The sequence below is a fragment of the Cyprinus carpio genome, chromosome B22, assembly GCF_018340385.1.
Source record: "Cyprinus carpio isolate SPL01 chromosome B22, ASM1834038v1, whole genome shotgun sequence".
NCBI classification, from domain to species: Eukaryota; Metazoa; Chordata; class Actinopteri; order Cypriniformes; family Cyprinidae; genus Cyprinus; species Cyprinus carpio.
In genome coordinates this window covers 5,014,958-5,030,041 of record NC_056618.1, presented here as the reverse complement: position 1 = coordinate 5,030,041, position 15,084 = coordinate 5,014,958, and the positions used below count along the sequence as shown (strand labels likewise).

The 15,084-nt window shown below is 35.0% G+C and overlaps 2 protein-coding genes and 2 long non-coding RNA genes across 5 annotated transcripts in view; 1 reads left to right on the top strand and 3 right to left on the bottom strand.

Moving 5' to 3' along the window:
* LOC109070050 (NACHT, LRR and PYD domains-containing protein 12-like) overlaps positions 1-281 on the bottom strand; it is a 29,082-nt gene extending 28,801 nt beyond the window's left edge. The window contains 1 exon segment of the mRNA XM_042749118.1: positions 178-281. The gene's annotated coding sequence lies outside the window, so the exon portion shown is untranslated.
* Positions 1-15,084, top strand: part of LOC109084161 (NACHT, LRR and PYD domains-containing protein 12-like) — a 941,455-nt gene that overhangs the window by 288,850 nt on the left and 637,521 nt on the right.
* Positions 786-15,084, bottom strand: part of LOC109078434 — a 376,314-nt gene continuing 362,015 nt past the window's right edge. The window contains exons 3-4 of one of the 2 annotated variants that reach the window (XR_006157868.1): positions 2,344-2,450; positions 786-818 (exon numbers count right to left, since the gene is read on the bottom strand). This is a non-coding gene — a long non-coding RNA (uncharacterized LOC109078434). Of the gene's footprint in view, positions 819-1,269; positions 1,320-2,343; positions 2,451-15,084 lie in introns of those variants that run through there. The other variant, XR_006157866.1, reaches the window with a different exon arrangement.
* The window catches only part of LOC122141526, an 81,833-nt gene continuing 74,988 nt past the window's right edge, over positions 8,240-15,084 (bottom strand). The window contains exon 3 of the long non-coding RNA XR_006157875.1: positions 8,240-8,323. This is a non-coding gene — a long non-coding RNA (uncharacterized LOC122141526). The remainder of the gene's footprint in view (positions 8,324-15,084) is intronic.

The following is a 15,084-nucleotide window of genomic DNA, read 5'->3' as shown; positions in this document are numbered from 1 at the left end:
ATCAAGTTGAGACAAACTTTAATCAGCTGTGAAAATAAGAAAAAATATTTCTCATTTCTTATTTTATAGGTTCTTAAGAAGAAAAAAATTAGAAATAAAAGTTCAGTTGAAACAAATATTCAATAACATATTTGTTTATTATAATTATTAAATATTCCTGAAAATGTGTTTTATTACCTGGAAGATCTTCAGGAGACTGTCTGCAAAGTTCTTGCGGTTCCTGTGAGACTGTAAATCTGGATCTAATGTTTCATACTGAAGCCTGATAGTAAATAAAATAAATCAAAATACTGCATTTTTAGGAAAATAATATGACCAAATTATCTTGTAAATATTTGAGCAAAGAAAAACAGATAAAAATGTGTTTAAATTTATGGACTATAAGTTTTTATATAGGATCTATTTCACTTATGTAAATTTAGGTAAAAATATAAGTCTCTCATTGTAACGTTTTTCTGTCCTAAAAGCACTGAATCTCCAACACAATCCTTTGGACCAGTAATAATGTGTGAGACAGAGCTGGAAAATTTAGCCTGATCTTACACTAATCACACAAAGAACAAAACAATTTTCTTTGCTGGAGCTTTTTTTCAATGACTCTCTGATAAAGAGCTTAACTGTTGAATTATGATTCATGACACAGTATTAGTTAAGTATTTTCTAGCAGACTGTGGATAGACAATAAAAAACACATTAAATACCTGTTTGGTAGCATGATGTTTATTTTCCACTTAAGTCGGGTGGCAGACCTCCTTTTGACCTGCTTGTGTGACTTCACACGAGGGACAGAGCTGGACACATGTGATCCTGATCTTACACTAAGAGGAAATCAGTGCTTCATTGAGAGAAACAAAGACTTTCTATCACACAGCACTTCAGTCTAATTCATAGCCAACACAACATGTAAAATGTCAAATATAATAAGACCTTTTGACTGATGGATTTTCTCTCACTGAAGCCTATAAATATTTGGTGACATGTTCTCACTCTTCACAGACATGACGTAGATTTTGTATGATCCTATTTTCCATGATTAATTTATAAAAACCTCCTTTGTGGCTGCTTGTGTGATGTGTTTACTGGAAAGAAGCTCCAGACTGAGTTCAATAAAGAGGAAATCATGATTTAGGATTGTTTTATTATTTCATTATTATTTCTATCACAAGCATTTTAGTGGAGAAATAAGCCAACACTACATTATATGTCAAAGATAATAAATACCTTTTGATTGATCTGTTTTTTTTCTCACTGAAGTTCGGCATAAACACCAAACCTTTGACCGGTCACTCTTCACAGACACATGTGAGCCTGATCTTACACTAATGACACAAAGAGAGAAGAGAAACTTTCTACAGGAGCTTCATCTGTGTAATTTATATATTGACACACATTCTCTCTAGTCCTTCACAAAACACGTTTGCAGAGTTTTAAAGATAGCAGTCATTCTTGTTTACAGACATACATTTCACAAAAACCATTTCTGTATAAAGTTAGCTAGGTATAATGCTATTGTCATACCTTTTGGTATTTAGGTGTGTTTGATTTGTACACAGGAAGTTCGGTGGATCACCCTTTGACCAGTCACTCTTCACAGAAGCGAGCTGGACACATGTGAGATAACCTTTCTAACACTAATGCTCAAGGAACAGAGAGAACTATAATAGATACTTCAGTCTTAAACACTGATTCCAAACAAAGATGGGAGTTTGTTTAGTCCAGTTGAACACAGTCTCCACTAACATCACGACAGGTCTGCTATAAAGGAATCATCTGAACGAGTTCTCTTTGTGTAAGCCTTTGAACAGCTTTACGCTAATATTTCACATTGTGATGCACACATTTGTGGAAATACAATATCTTGTACTTTAGTCAATGGCCTTTTAGGATGCATGATCAGTGTTCTCTGTTGAGAAAAATAGTCTGAGAAAGAGACAAAAGACTCTTTTCTTTTGTCCCTTTGAAAAATTCCACTAATTTAAACTGTAAAGAGTTTGATTGTAAATTTGTATTAATTTAAATTATATCTAGTTTGTCCATTATTTACAGTTAATATACCACTAAATATGCAATCGAACGTGTAATGCTTATTAATTTATATGATAAATTATGGATGATCTGTTGATTTCTACAGGCTCTGAGAGGTTAACAGTACAGATACTTTCAGAAACATACAAAATAGTGCTCTTTTCTTTTTAATGTAGGTTGTTTAAAGAGAGTATCTTGGAAAACTAATTTCATTCATGGCAACAGCAAGTTTTGTTAAGGTTTAATTTTTTTTTCCAGCAAAGCTCTGAAACTGCAGCAGTGTTTAAATGATTCTCTGAAAGGCAGACTCAGTGTTACCTCTGTTTCTGTGAGAGACTCATCTTTCCTCTCTTCTCTGACATACTGCAGCTAAACTGTTATTGATCAGCACTGGCTTGAGACAACAATCTGCTGTTCAGTGTGACCTGGAGATGATGATGTTAATGAGATGAAGAAATATGTTGAGTTAGCAGCAACAGCAACAAAAAACACTATATAAAATAAAGTGAGTTACAAATGGAGATACTGGTCTTATTCGGTTGTTAAGTGTTCAACTCGCTTCACTTGAGAATACTACCTCAGCAGCCGTTTATTAGCACTGTTTATTCATATTTAACATTTAAGATAAACCTTTTCAAACTCACGGTGTACACTACAGTCTCCGTGCTCACAGCGTCCCAAACACAAATCATTTTTATATTTATTTATTCATTTATTTATTTATATTTTCATTGTCTGGTTATCTGTGATTTCGGTATGTTGTTAAAGGTTATGATTATATTTTTTGGTAGTATTATAATCACATTGTGAGTGTATATTAGCACCTTTTGTTGTTTTCTCGTGATATCTGATTGGACACGGAGGCGGTGACGTCAGACTCAACAAGCGGACTGAGAAATGTCTGGTTAAAAATACTTTCGATTTCTCATCACAAAAGCAACAGCATAACACAGAAGCGGAAATACGAAAAAAAAAAAAAACTTTCAGAAACAGATTTGTGTTCAATAACCCCTCTTTGAAAACATAATCGCGGTCTTGTCCACTATAAAAAAACAATTTTTAAGTATTTGAAACGCTAATTTTTCTGTGCTTTAGGCCTGTCGCTTGTCAGCAATTAATTCTCATATCTCTCAGACGGATCAGATTGGATTAAATATATAAAAACTTAGGCGTGAGAGTCTGTGTTAAAGTTATAGCCTACCTGTACAGATGTTTTCTAGGACATAAAACGGATCAAATCCAGCGAGCTACTCTTTCTCTCTTTCTATCTGCGTAGTGTCCTCGCTGCAGGGCTGGGATATGTGGGAATGTTGGAATTTCCGGGGCGTTGGGAATCGAGAGTTGAATCCAAAGGAATCGATTCCATCAAGGAGAATAATCGACTCCTGATTCAGAGCCTTTTTCAGTTCAACAAATCTTATCTCTGGGTGTCTCTCAAACAGAAGGCTGCACACATTTAAATTCACGAAAATAAACTGAAAGAAAACGAGTCGGTATGATCATCTGAATTTTAGGATGCAGCTTTCTGTTTGAGTAGCACCATTCACCTTCCTCAGGCTCGATAAAAACCCTATACCCAGCAAACACAACAACGTTGTTAAACGTTTTTTTCACGTTAAGATAAAGCTGGCAAAGTCTTGTTTTGCAGTTGTTTTGACTTGAATTTGAAAATCAAATGTTTAATAAATTAATTTATAACACACTGTTTTGACTTGTAATTACACAACTTCAATGGATGTGTCTTGAACACATACTATAGAAAATTAAACCAATACATAATTTAGTTGCTACGTATTTAATACGGCAATGTCGTTTTTTTTTTTTTTTTTTGACGTTATAAATTCGTTTTTTCACAACGTTGTAGAAACGTTTTTATCACGTTCGTATGTATCCTTCCAACGTTTTTAAATGTCTTTTTTTCTTGTTTTGTTTTTGACATTATAAATTTGTATTTTCACAGCTTTTTTGCAGTGTTAAATATGAATATTTATCTTATTACCAGCCCTTTCTTACATTTCACCTTACTTGTAGCGTTGCTGACCTCTGGTTGTTTTCCATTTTATAAACCTATGTTAACATATAAAGGCTTAATAATTTATAATACACACAAATTTAGTCACTCATCGTATTTATTCACACAATATGAAAAGTAATATGATATAGGTAGTTCACACACACACACACACACACACACACACACACACACACACACACACACACACACACACACCAACAAGCCAAAAGCATAAATATTTACCAATAAAACAAAATGTAAATAAAGTACAACACATGAAAACTATGCAATGGCTGGCAAATTTGAATATGAGCACATTAACAAAGTTTCAGTGCATAGTTATTTTAACAGAGAAAAAACAGCATTTAATCTGTGAAATGTAAAGTATTTAATTTCAACTAGTTACAAATTATTTGATTGCAGTTATAACAATAATTAAATTGCAATCTGATTACTTGTTTACACTAAACATAACGATTATATTTTAAGGATTTTGTTTTTCAACTCAAATTACAGGTATATGGCATCCAAATTAGAACTTTAAAATAATATACAATAAATAGTTTATAATGGCTATTATTGTTCAATAAATAATATTTTATAATATTGGCGTACCTGATTTTGAAAAATATATGTACGTTAGCAGTTTTTTCAGTGCTTTCATTGCAGGTTACATTGTTATGTCAGTAGGTGGCAGCGAGGGACTGTCTTAATGAGTTAGTAAACCATTCATTCAGTGCTGATTCATTCAGTTATCAAATCTGTGACCCACCAGATTTTATGACTCTAGTACTGCTTAGCTCTTAGCTTAGAACTCAGCTCAATGCAGTGCCTACAGGGTCACAGAATTCAGTGCATCACCAAAAAGAAACAAGGTTGTGAAGAAGTTAATTGTCTAAACCAGGGGTTCTCAACTCTGGCCTGAAAGATACACTTTCCTACAGAGTTTAGCTCCAACCTTCATCAAACACACCTGACTCTATCTCTCTATTAGGACAGGGGTGCCCAAACTCAGTCCTGGAGGGCCAGTGTCCTGCAGAGTTCAGATCCAACTTGCCTCAACACACCTGCTGCAATGTTTCTATTATGACTAGCAAGAGCTTGACTAGTTTGTTCAGTTGTGTCAGATTGGGGTTGAAGCAAAACTCTGCAGGACACCGGCCTTCCAGAACCGAGTTTGTGCACCCCTATATTAGAACATAAAGACAATGATTACCTTGTTCAGGTGTGTTTGATAAGGGTTGCAACTGAATTGGTGCAGGAGAGTGGATCACGCAGGCCAGAGCTGAGAACCCCTGTTCTAAACTCTGAACAAAACCAACAAACAATGCTGTGTCTAACCTACACTTCATTTTATAGAGATCAATGCATTGACCAGCGCTGCTGCCTGTCATGTAAAATCCCCTAAACCACTGAAAGAATACTTTGACAAATACATCGGTTAATGGATATACAGCAAATGTGGGGGTATTATGTTGTGCACTTAAATAGATGTATTATAGCAAACAAGGTTTAATGAATCTCACACCTAACATACAGCATTATGGTCAATTCACACTGGTTGGGTCAGTGTGTTCACCCTGTTGGAGTACAGCAGTGTGAATTGGCTTGTATGTGCTTTGGGGGTCCGTCTGTACACAAACTGTTTTGATGATTAAATACAATTCAATCCTGAATTAGGCACATTCCCTATTCTTGCAATATTTGTGTTCATGTCCTGATAAATATCTGCATGCACCTAACATGAGTCTATTAAGCAATCCATATGAGAAGTCATCTGGAACTGCTCCAGGTTGTACATTTTTTTATCATCAACTGCCCTGAAATACAATTCGTTAACAATTCTCATTAATGTAAACATGAGTCTCCTTTGTAGTACTTTTTTATGCTGTATACCTCATTAGTGGAGCCCTTTGTAACTGTATACCAGTGTCCTCAACGCAGATTTTAAACGAGATGCAGCTGAGGCTCCCTGTCAGAGGAGAAACTGTGCACACCTGTGTTGGAGGAGCTATCCCTGGTCCTGAACATCACAGGGTGGCACTGATGGTGCTTTCCATGGTGCTGAACGTCACCTGCTTACTTGCGGTCACCACAATATTTAATATAAAATGTCAGGTTTATTAGAAATAAACAAACTATAACAGAGGTGAAATGCAGAATAGAGAGAATAATATGAAGATTACACCAATTTTATTAACTTAATCCTCATTTGGTGGCATTACAGTATGTTTTGAAGTCAAAGCCTTCTTAAAATAACTAATAAATAATACATACATGCATACACACAGACGTATCATTTGAGCTGAATTACTGAAATAAATGAACTTTGAATGAATGAAATCTCCCACTATTAAAAGTTCATCATATTTTAAACATATATCGCCCAAAAAGTTTGGAGTTTGGAATTTTGGAGGACGATAGACCACAGCACAGAGTATTGAAGAGTTCAACTGAAACAACTTAAACCTAGCATAATGTGTAGTGTGCGGAGTCTGACAATCCAAGCTCATTTTAAAAATAGTTGCCAAACCACCTCTGCCACCAGAGGCCCACGGGGAATAAAAAAGAAACACCGTTAGACGGTAGCAACTCAGAAAGTGAACTTAGATCACTAGTATGTAACCAGGTCTCTGTTAAAAATAAAATGTCCAAATTCTTAGAATCAAAGAAATCCTTTAAGATAAAAGTTTTGCTTGCAGGTGACCGGACATTAGTCAGAGCAAATTTTAACTCTGTGGAAACTTCCAGCTCACCTGATTCGTGATGCAGGGAACAAAGATTATGCAAGTACATTTATCATAGCGAATAAGTTTATTACCCATGAGCAAAGTTGTGGGAGACGCCGCAGCCGGAGTTCACTGCAGGTGCCGGGGAGCACAGGAATAATCCACTGATATGGTATCTCCGTAGAGCGCAAGACGATAGAACAGTCCTTTCCCTTTGTGATGTCAGTCAGGGAAAAACATTGCATCGGCAGCTGTGAAGATAGACTTGCCTTTAGCTTGACTAAAAATCCTCCTCAAGTTCTGCGTCTTCTTCGACACATTTTCCAGCGAGGAATGAAGAGCGTCATGTAGCCTACACCCATGAAACGTTTATACTTAAAGCTCTACCCTGATTTAATCGTGTTTTTATAATTCATTTTTAGATGCTGCTACGTTTCAGTTTCAATTTCTTTCTTTTTTTTTTGCCATGGGATACCATGAAAATTAAATTTAGCTAAATGATTTACAGTTTTCACCTCTGACATTGTAACAGTGATTAAGAATTAAATTACGTTCTGACTCAGAAGTATGCAGATGTCTTTTTGTCGGTGCTGTTGCCATGGTGAATCATTATTACGGAGCTTCTCATAGTCGTGGTGCACGCGCTAAACTCAGAGTCAACCTGCTCAGAGTCGACTGAACTAACACAATTTAGCTGTTCTGAAACCGAACACTCAAGAGTTTCCCATCTCAGGGTAAGACAACTCTGAGTTTGTTGAACCTCCTTTCTTGAATACACCCCTGAAGATGAACTACTTATTGTGATTGTTTATTTTATGACTTCGTAGAGAAAATAATTGAGTGAAACTCTTCCCACATGCAGAGCAGTGATACGGTTTCTCTCCAGTGTGAATCCTCTCATGTGTTCTCAGGGTTTCTGACTGACTGAATCTCATATCACAGAGTGAACACTTGTAAGGTTTCTCTCCAGTGTGGATCCTTTCATGTGTTCTCAGGGTTTCTGACCGACTGAATCTCATATCACAGTGTGAACACTTGTAAGGTTTCTCTCCAGTGTGGATCCTCTGGTGATGTTTCAAATATTCAGCTGTAATAAAAGTCTTCTCACACTCGAAGCACATATATTCTCTCACACCAGTGTGTATCTTCTGATGAACTTTTAAAGTATGCAGATGTGAAAAACTATTTCCACAGAAAGAACATGAATGTGGTTTCTCCTTTGAATGTATTTTCAGGTGACCCTTCAGGTGTGAAGCTCTTACAAATGTTTTTTCCGCACTGATCACAGATTGTGCCGTTTCTCTCCAGTGTGGATGTTCACGTGTCTCTTAAAGTGTCCTTTGCGTGTGAATCTCTTCCCGCACTGATCACATGTGAACGGTTTCTCTCCAGTGTGGATCCTCATGTGAACACTGAGATTCTGTTTGCATGTGAAACTCTTTCCACACTGAGTGCAGGTGAAACTTTTTCTTGTCTCTTCTCTTCAGTAAAGAAACTCTTTCAGTCTCTGTGAGAGATTTTTCTCCAGTTTTGACATGTTTCTTCTCTATTGGATCTAAAATTAAAGTAAAAAAAATTACAATATAAATAAATGTAAAAAAGTTGTAGAAATATGATGCAAAAGTTGACGACGGATACACAACATTATAATAATTTTCACACACTTTTACAAAATGATTCAATGAGCTATATCCAAATCGTATATACAGTGTTTCTGTAGTGATAACTTTTTGATGTTTGATCAACTACAGAAATATAACATCATATTATAAATACAATATTAACACTAATATACTATACTAAAAACTTATTAGATAATTAATAACTATTTTAAACTAATTAACTGACCAATATTTTTCACTTAACAACACTCAGGATATAATTTGAACATTTGCTTTCAGTCCTATTTTGTACCCTGAGATAGAAATTTTATTTTAACATCTTTATTGATTTAACTTTTTTTTTTCAACTCTTGAGGTATTTCAACTACAAACACTAAATCTGATGAACTGCTGGTAACTTTAAATGTTCTTCAGCCTCATCACTGAAGGATGAAGAATAAACACAACCTGTTTGTTCTTCAGTGTGTTTGATTCTGCAGGGTTCTGGATCTTCATGTTCTCTCTGTCCTTCAATAAACTCTGTCTCTGCAGAGATCTTGATGCTCTGATGCCTGATGCAATTGATACCAAATATAAACAATCTAAGAATTTTGTGAAAGAATAAAAACACAAATACTTTTTTACAAATTTGCAAGGTATAAAGACCACCAAATTTCATTTAACTGAATGTGTTCTAGTTTTGTGTTTTTTATGAAACATGGGTTTATCACAGAACTAATGAATAAACTGTTGTGACACAAATACATTTTTATCGTGTTGTTTTTTGTCTTGACAATTCAAATCTTAATGTGTCAACCAGATCTGAAGTCATCAGTATAATGAATGAGGTGAAAAACAGGATCTATTATCATGAAATAAAGAGGATTTTCATCAGCTGATAATATTGATGAGTCTCAGACTATAAACACTCATTAAACAAGACATTCAGGATCAGCAGCAGATCATCACTTTATTCTGAGTGTTTGCTGATAGAAACACGTCTTTATCAAACATTGTGATTTGTCCTTATGAATCTGAATACATTTCTAATGTTATTTACCACATTCATAACATCAGAGTATCGACATCTTACAGTTTTCTATGTAAAGAGTTTGCTCAAAACAAAAGGTGTAAAGAGGATTTTACAATTGCGTGAAAATAGCGAACTACTCACCTCAGAAAACCGCCAAACTGAAGAACTCTTCTGCTTCCTCTTCTTCGGTGTTTATTGGCAGTTGGCAACCTAACTATTTGGTGCATTACCGCCACCAACTGGAATAAAGTATGGATCAAGATTTCGCTGGTAGGAAAGCTTCTTCTTCTTCTTCTGATTTGATTGGTGGTTGATTTTAAAGGTGCATTAATGTCACATACGAGACTGGAGTGTGGAGCAGTGTATGACAAACTAGGACATTTAGAAATTAATGATATTCTTTCCATCAATCCTGCATTTTTTAGGTAAATCATGAGATGTTTGACCACATTACAAGTACTTCCTTCTAAAAGCTTCTGAACATTAACGTTTACAATGTCTTTCTTTAGCATTTGAATCATTTCCCTTCTTTCCTCCTTATATTTCCTGCACTCCAATAACACACGTAACACTGACTCTCCTGAATATTATAAATGATTATAAAAAATAACAATAACAATAACACCTATAACACTGACTCTGTTACCTCACAGTTTTCACACAAACCTGTTGATGTTTGTCTGTTTTGAACAGTGTCTGATTCAGTCCAGTGTGTCCTATTCTAAGAGTGAACAGAACCTCTTCTTTTCAGTTTCTGAATTTATAATATTCTCCTGAATATTATAAATGATTATAAAAATACATTTCATACACCATCATTTTTGTTTCTATAACGTGTGAATCAGTGACGGCTGGTGCTAAAAAAAACACTTTTGGGGGTGTGCAAACAAACTGAAAAATTAAACTGTTAGTAATGCAGGACTGTAAATAGTCATTTATCAGGTGATTATGTATCATTACTGCTAGATAGAAAATTAAAAATGTTAAAGTTAAAGTCAGCTGTTAAAGAATGCAATAAATGTACCATGAATCAGTGAATTTGAGTTCAGTGTGGGTTTATTATCAGTATCAGTTTTATAGTAGTATTATCAGTATGAGTTAAGTAATCAAGGTAATCATTCAACAAACACACACACACACACACACACATACACACACACACACACTATGAAGTTGCCTAATCACTGGCCAGTAGCACTATTTGAAAATATATTTTGCTCTACTTTCTTTCTGGCTTGCAGATTTCTCCCTGGTTTTCTTTCTGGTTGAAATCAGTCATCTCAGTCCCAGTCTCTTCTCCAGTGACAGCATGAACAATGCATTCAGCCTCTCCTGGGTCCTGCTGTTTCTCAGAGAAGTCTTCATTCTTTTCAAGGTTGAGAAGCAGCTCTCAGATCACTTCTGCTGTGGTCATGGGTGTGCTGATGAGGATCTTGAGGAGAGTGACAGTCTCTGAAAAGACTTCCTCAAGATTGTCCTCCATAAACAGCAGGAGAAGGTCCACAGCACCACGATAGCTTCTGAACTCTTCCTTGCAGTAGATGAGACTACGCTCTGTCTTCAGCTTACTCCCACTGAGCACTGGATAGACCTTCAAAGTCCTGCTCAGTGCATCTTCAGGAAACACCATTGTGTACTGTTCAAACCTGTCTGCTTGAAGCAAAGTGGCACTAACAAGGTGTTTGTGAAGGAGAACTGTTCCATGGTGTGTGAGAGTATGGTATCACAGACCTACAGAGTGAAGGATGAAAACAAACATTATGTAGTGATGATTTCAGCTGCAACAATTAAAAATGACCAGTTTTAAGTTATAAAGGGAGATCAGTTTCAGTGTTTGGATCCATAATTTCTCAGAAATTCATACACATGGACAAGACATTCTGAGTAAATAAGTCAAGTTTCATGAATTTCTGCTGCTCAGGGAGCTAACAGAGATGAAGGCCGTAATTCTAATGTTGTCCACTAGAGGAAATCACACAACAAATTCTTTTAGATCACAATTTAAAGACTGTGAAAATGGTAAACCGTTCTCAAAAATACATACTATCATTAATATTTTTATATCCTAATGATATTGAAAACATATGTCGCCAACTGTGACTGAATATATGGCCAATTGAAGGAAAGTGAATATAAAATTTGATTAATTTTAATGTATTAGATTGTATGGTATTTTTAAAACAAAACACCAAAAGATTCTTATTTGAAAAGAGACATGGCCATTGAATAACTGTATCATCTACAAAAGTCATTGTGCTTGGACCCTTATTATTGACACCTTTGGCTATATTGTAAAAAAAAATAAATAAATTGTAAATGTCTTCTCATGCCTTTGATGACTTCACAATATGTTTTCTTAAATATTTCAGTAACCTTAAGATATACTCTTCTCATTAATCCCACATACATATATCACAGCGTGTCTACAGATATAAACACGTTACATTTACCACTTTTTAATGACCTGCGGCCACCCTGCAGGGGAGAAATTTTGTATTATTATTATATATTTATATTATTTAGATGTGTGTTTAATTTAAGGGTCTACTCTTTACTATAATATTTAAGCAAAAATATTATAAAATCATCAAAGACATGAGAAGATATTAACAAGTGCCCGTGGAGGGTAAATGAATCAGTGCAGTTGAACTTTTCTTTCTGATAGTTTCCTCTGATAGCTTTCTATGAAATCCTGCAGATTAACATGGACTGCAATAAAAACTTACCTCTGCTGCGATCCGTTCCTGGACCTCTGGACTGATGACCGCTGCCTCTTCGGTTGAGCTGTGACCCTGATCTTCTGTATGTCCTGCTGGGAACTGCTGGATGCTCCTCTTAATGTGAACTGAAAAATATACTATTATATATATATTTATATACTATTCTGTATATTTCTCATTTGAGACTTTACTTCTTAATGTTTGGTGAACTGATGAGGGAGGAGCTTCACTGAAGGATGGGCAGATGTGCCATTATACCTCAGTTACTGAGTTCATATGTTTTTATAAAAAGACATTTACATTTTGAAAAAGTCAGTTCAAGTCCAGATTAAGACAGGATAAATGGCTTTATTTAAAGAAAAACAGTCAGTGTTCAAGTGTCACAAGATGCAGCAAGATTCATTTTTTATTTAGGCTACTTTATATATATATTTTTTTTTTGTCAGTTTCAGAACATGTATGCATATCTGAGGAAATAATGTAAGATGTAAGTTGTTAGTCACTCAATACATGATCCCACTATTAATGGTCTTATCAGTGATATACTTGTTGGAAAGGTTAAATCAACAAACTTCCCAGCTAACATTTTTGGGTCGCCAGATTTCTTCAGCACCAAATAAAAAATGAGTTCAACACAATGTTTGTTTTTATAAAATATATTTATATATTTAATAAATAAATAACTTGACTTAAAGTAGAATATCATTACATTAATTTCTTGCCGCTGAAGTGTAGGCCTACGGTTTGTACAGCGGGACATTCTTCTTTTGATCCGTAAACAAAAACTCGCTTAACAACTTGTTCTCTTCAGGCAAATCAAATCCCTCCAAAATCATATTTAATAAAGAGATTGATAAACAAGCAAGTCACTTAGCCAGTAAAATGGAATGACCGTTTTTTTAAATCCCGCAAGCACGCAGATCTCTACGGAAGGCAGGTGAAAGTGCGTGCATATCAGAGGCGCGCAGTAAAGGAAAATGAAACAAACCCTGTGAAGTTTTCCCTGAAAACCACGATTGAAAATTTGAATTATACAAGAATTAAAAACAAGTAGCCTAGTTAATATATATATTAGTTCAATATTTGAATTTGAATCTATTGAAAGGATATACTGTCAACGTTGACTGTTTTTGCTCGATTTGGTTAATGAAAATAGTTCCAAACAAAGATCACAGCAGGATAGTTGCGCTTCTCTCAGCAACACACAGCAGTGTTTCGTTACTGAATGATTCACATTTTTTGAATTTTGAATTATTTGAGTCAATGATTCAGTGGTCCATTCATAAAAGACAGGCACTTGCTTCATTTCTTAATCAGCCGTATGAACGAATCGTTTGAAGGCAAGCTTCAATTATTCATTAATTAATACACTTGCTGCTTGCTGCCACCTACTGGTGGTTTACTTTCATAGTAGCTTATCTTTGCATTTTGTCCAACATTTTATATTTGTGTATATATATATATATTCTGATGTACTGAATGTAACTGAATGTACAAATCAAACTGTTAAATATTTATAAATAAATAAATATGCTTAAATATCCGCAAAATAAAAAAAAACAACACTTAAATAAGAACGTGCGGTTTATCTGTCCATCAGATGCGCATGAAAGTTGTGTTCGTTACTAAAGCAGCAGCAGAATATTCTTTCAGAAAAACATCTTGGGTCCAAGTCGATTAATATTCAAATAAAGTGATGCGTGACAAAATTAGCCTACTTTTCCCAATACTGTACTAAGTTTATATTTTATATTATACTACAATACACTACAGTTCGCTGTAGTAAAAACTAAAGTATACTACAGTATTTATTAGTTTATCAGTTCTCTATAGTTAATACTACAGTATGCTGTAGCATTCATAAAAGTGTTGTAAATACTGTAATATATACAGTATAATACACTTTACTATAGTATTGTTCAAAAATACTACAGTATTTACTATAAATTACTATAGTATTTTTTCATGTACCCAGCACTCTGATGCTGATGTTGTTGGTTCACAAAATAAAATTGTGTAATTATTGTCCATTAAACATACTATTAACAACAACAATAAAAAAAAAAAAAAAACTGTTTAGTTATGAATATGTTGGCAAACATGAGCTATAAACGATGAAGACTTTAGCTTGGACATGCACCTGGGGGTGGGGGGGGGGGTACTTGGGTTTATGTCCCCCACCAATGTCAAAAAGCAAACAGAAGCCCTTGTTAGCCCTTGGATTATATTATTTTGCTACACGGAACTGTCTCGTAAATGAATTTGAATGCGACTCCAGTCCCCTTCTGTTTCCTCTGCAGAAGAAAAGATCAGTGTTTTGTTGACACTTTAATTTACATTTAATTGGACTGGAAAAAGTATTTTCCATAGTGTTTTTTCCATTTCTGCGAATATTAAAGTGAAATTATTAACAAAATGTAAGAATTTGACATAAAAGATGGGCATGCATTTAATACGGTTAGGGGGGAAAATGCCCTTTAAATAGGTCAAAAATTATATTGAAATCCTTTTAAAAAAGTTTTTGTTACTTGTAGTATTAAGTCATATAAAAAACGTAATTTCCCAAAACAATATTGTGGCCAGTGAAAATGCTGAAGTCGCTAGTAAAATGGAGCAAGGTGGGTCCCACAGTCACTTGGTGCAGTAAATTTGCGTCCGTTTAAGGAAGAACACACACTCACACAGTTCAGTCTAGGGCTGCCGGATATAGTCTACCAAATTAAATTACGAATTGCAACTCACTTAGCTGTTTTTCGAAAAATTGCAAGTAAGGTCCGCGATTTTAATTTTTAAAAACAGGCGTTGAGTGTGTTTGATAGCACGGGCGCGCACGAGTGAGTAATTACAGGGGGTCTCAGAGCAACGTCATTATTAAAGGTTCAACGGTCCGCATATTAATGAGGAAAAAAACTCCGCTCACTTTTTTTTCAATGCGTTGTACTTCTGCATGATATACACGCGG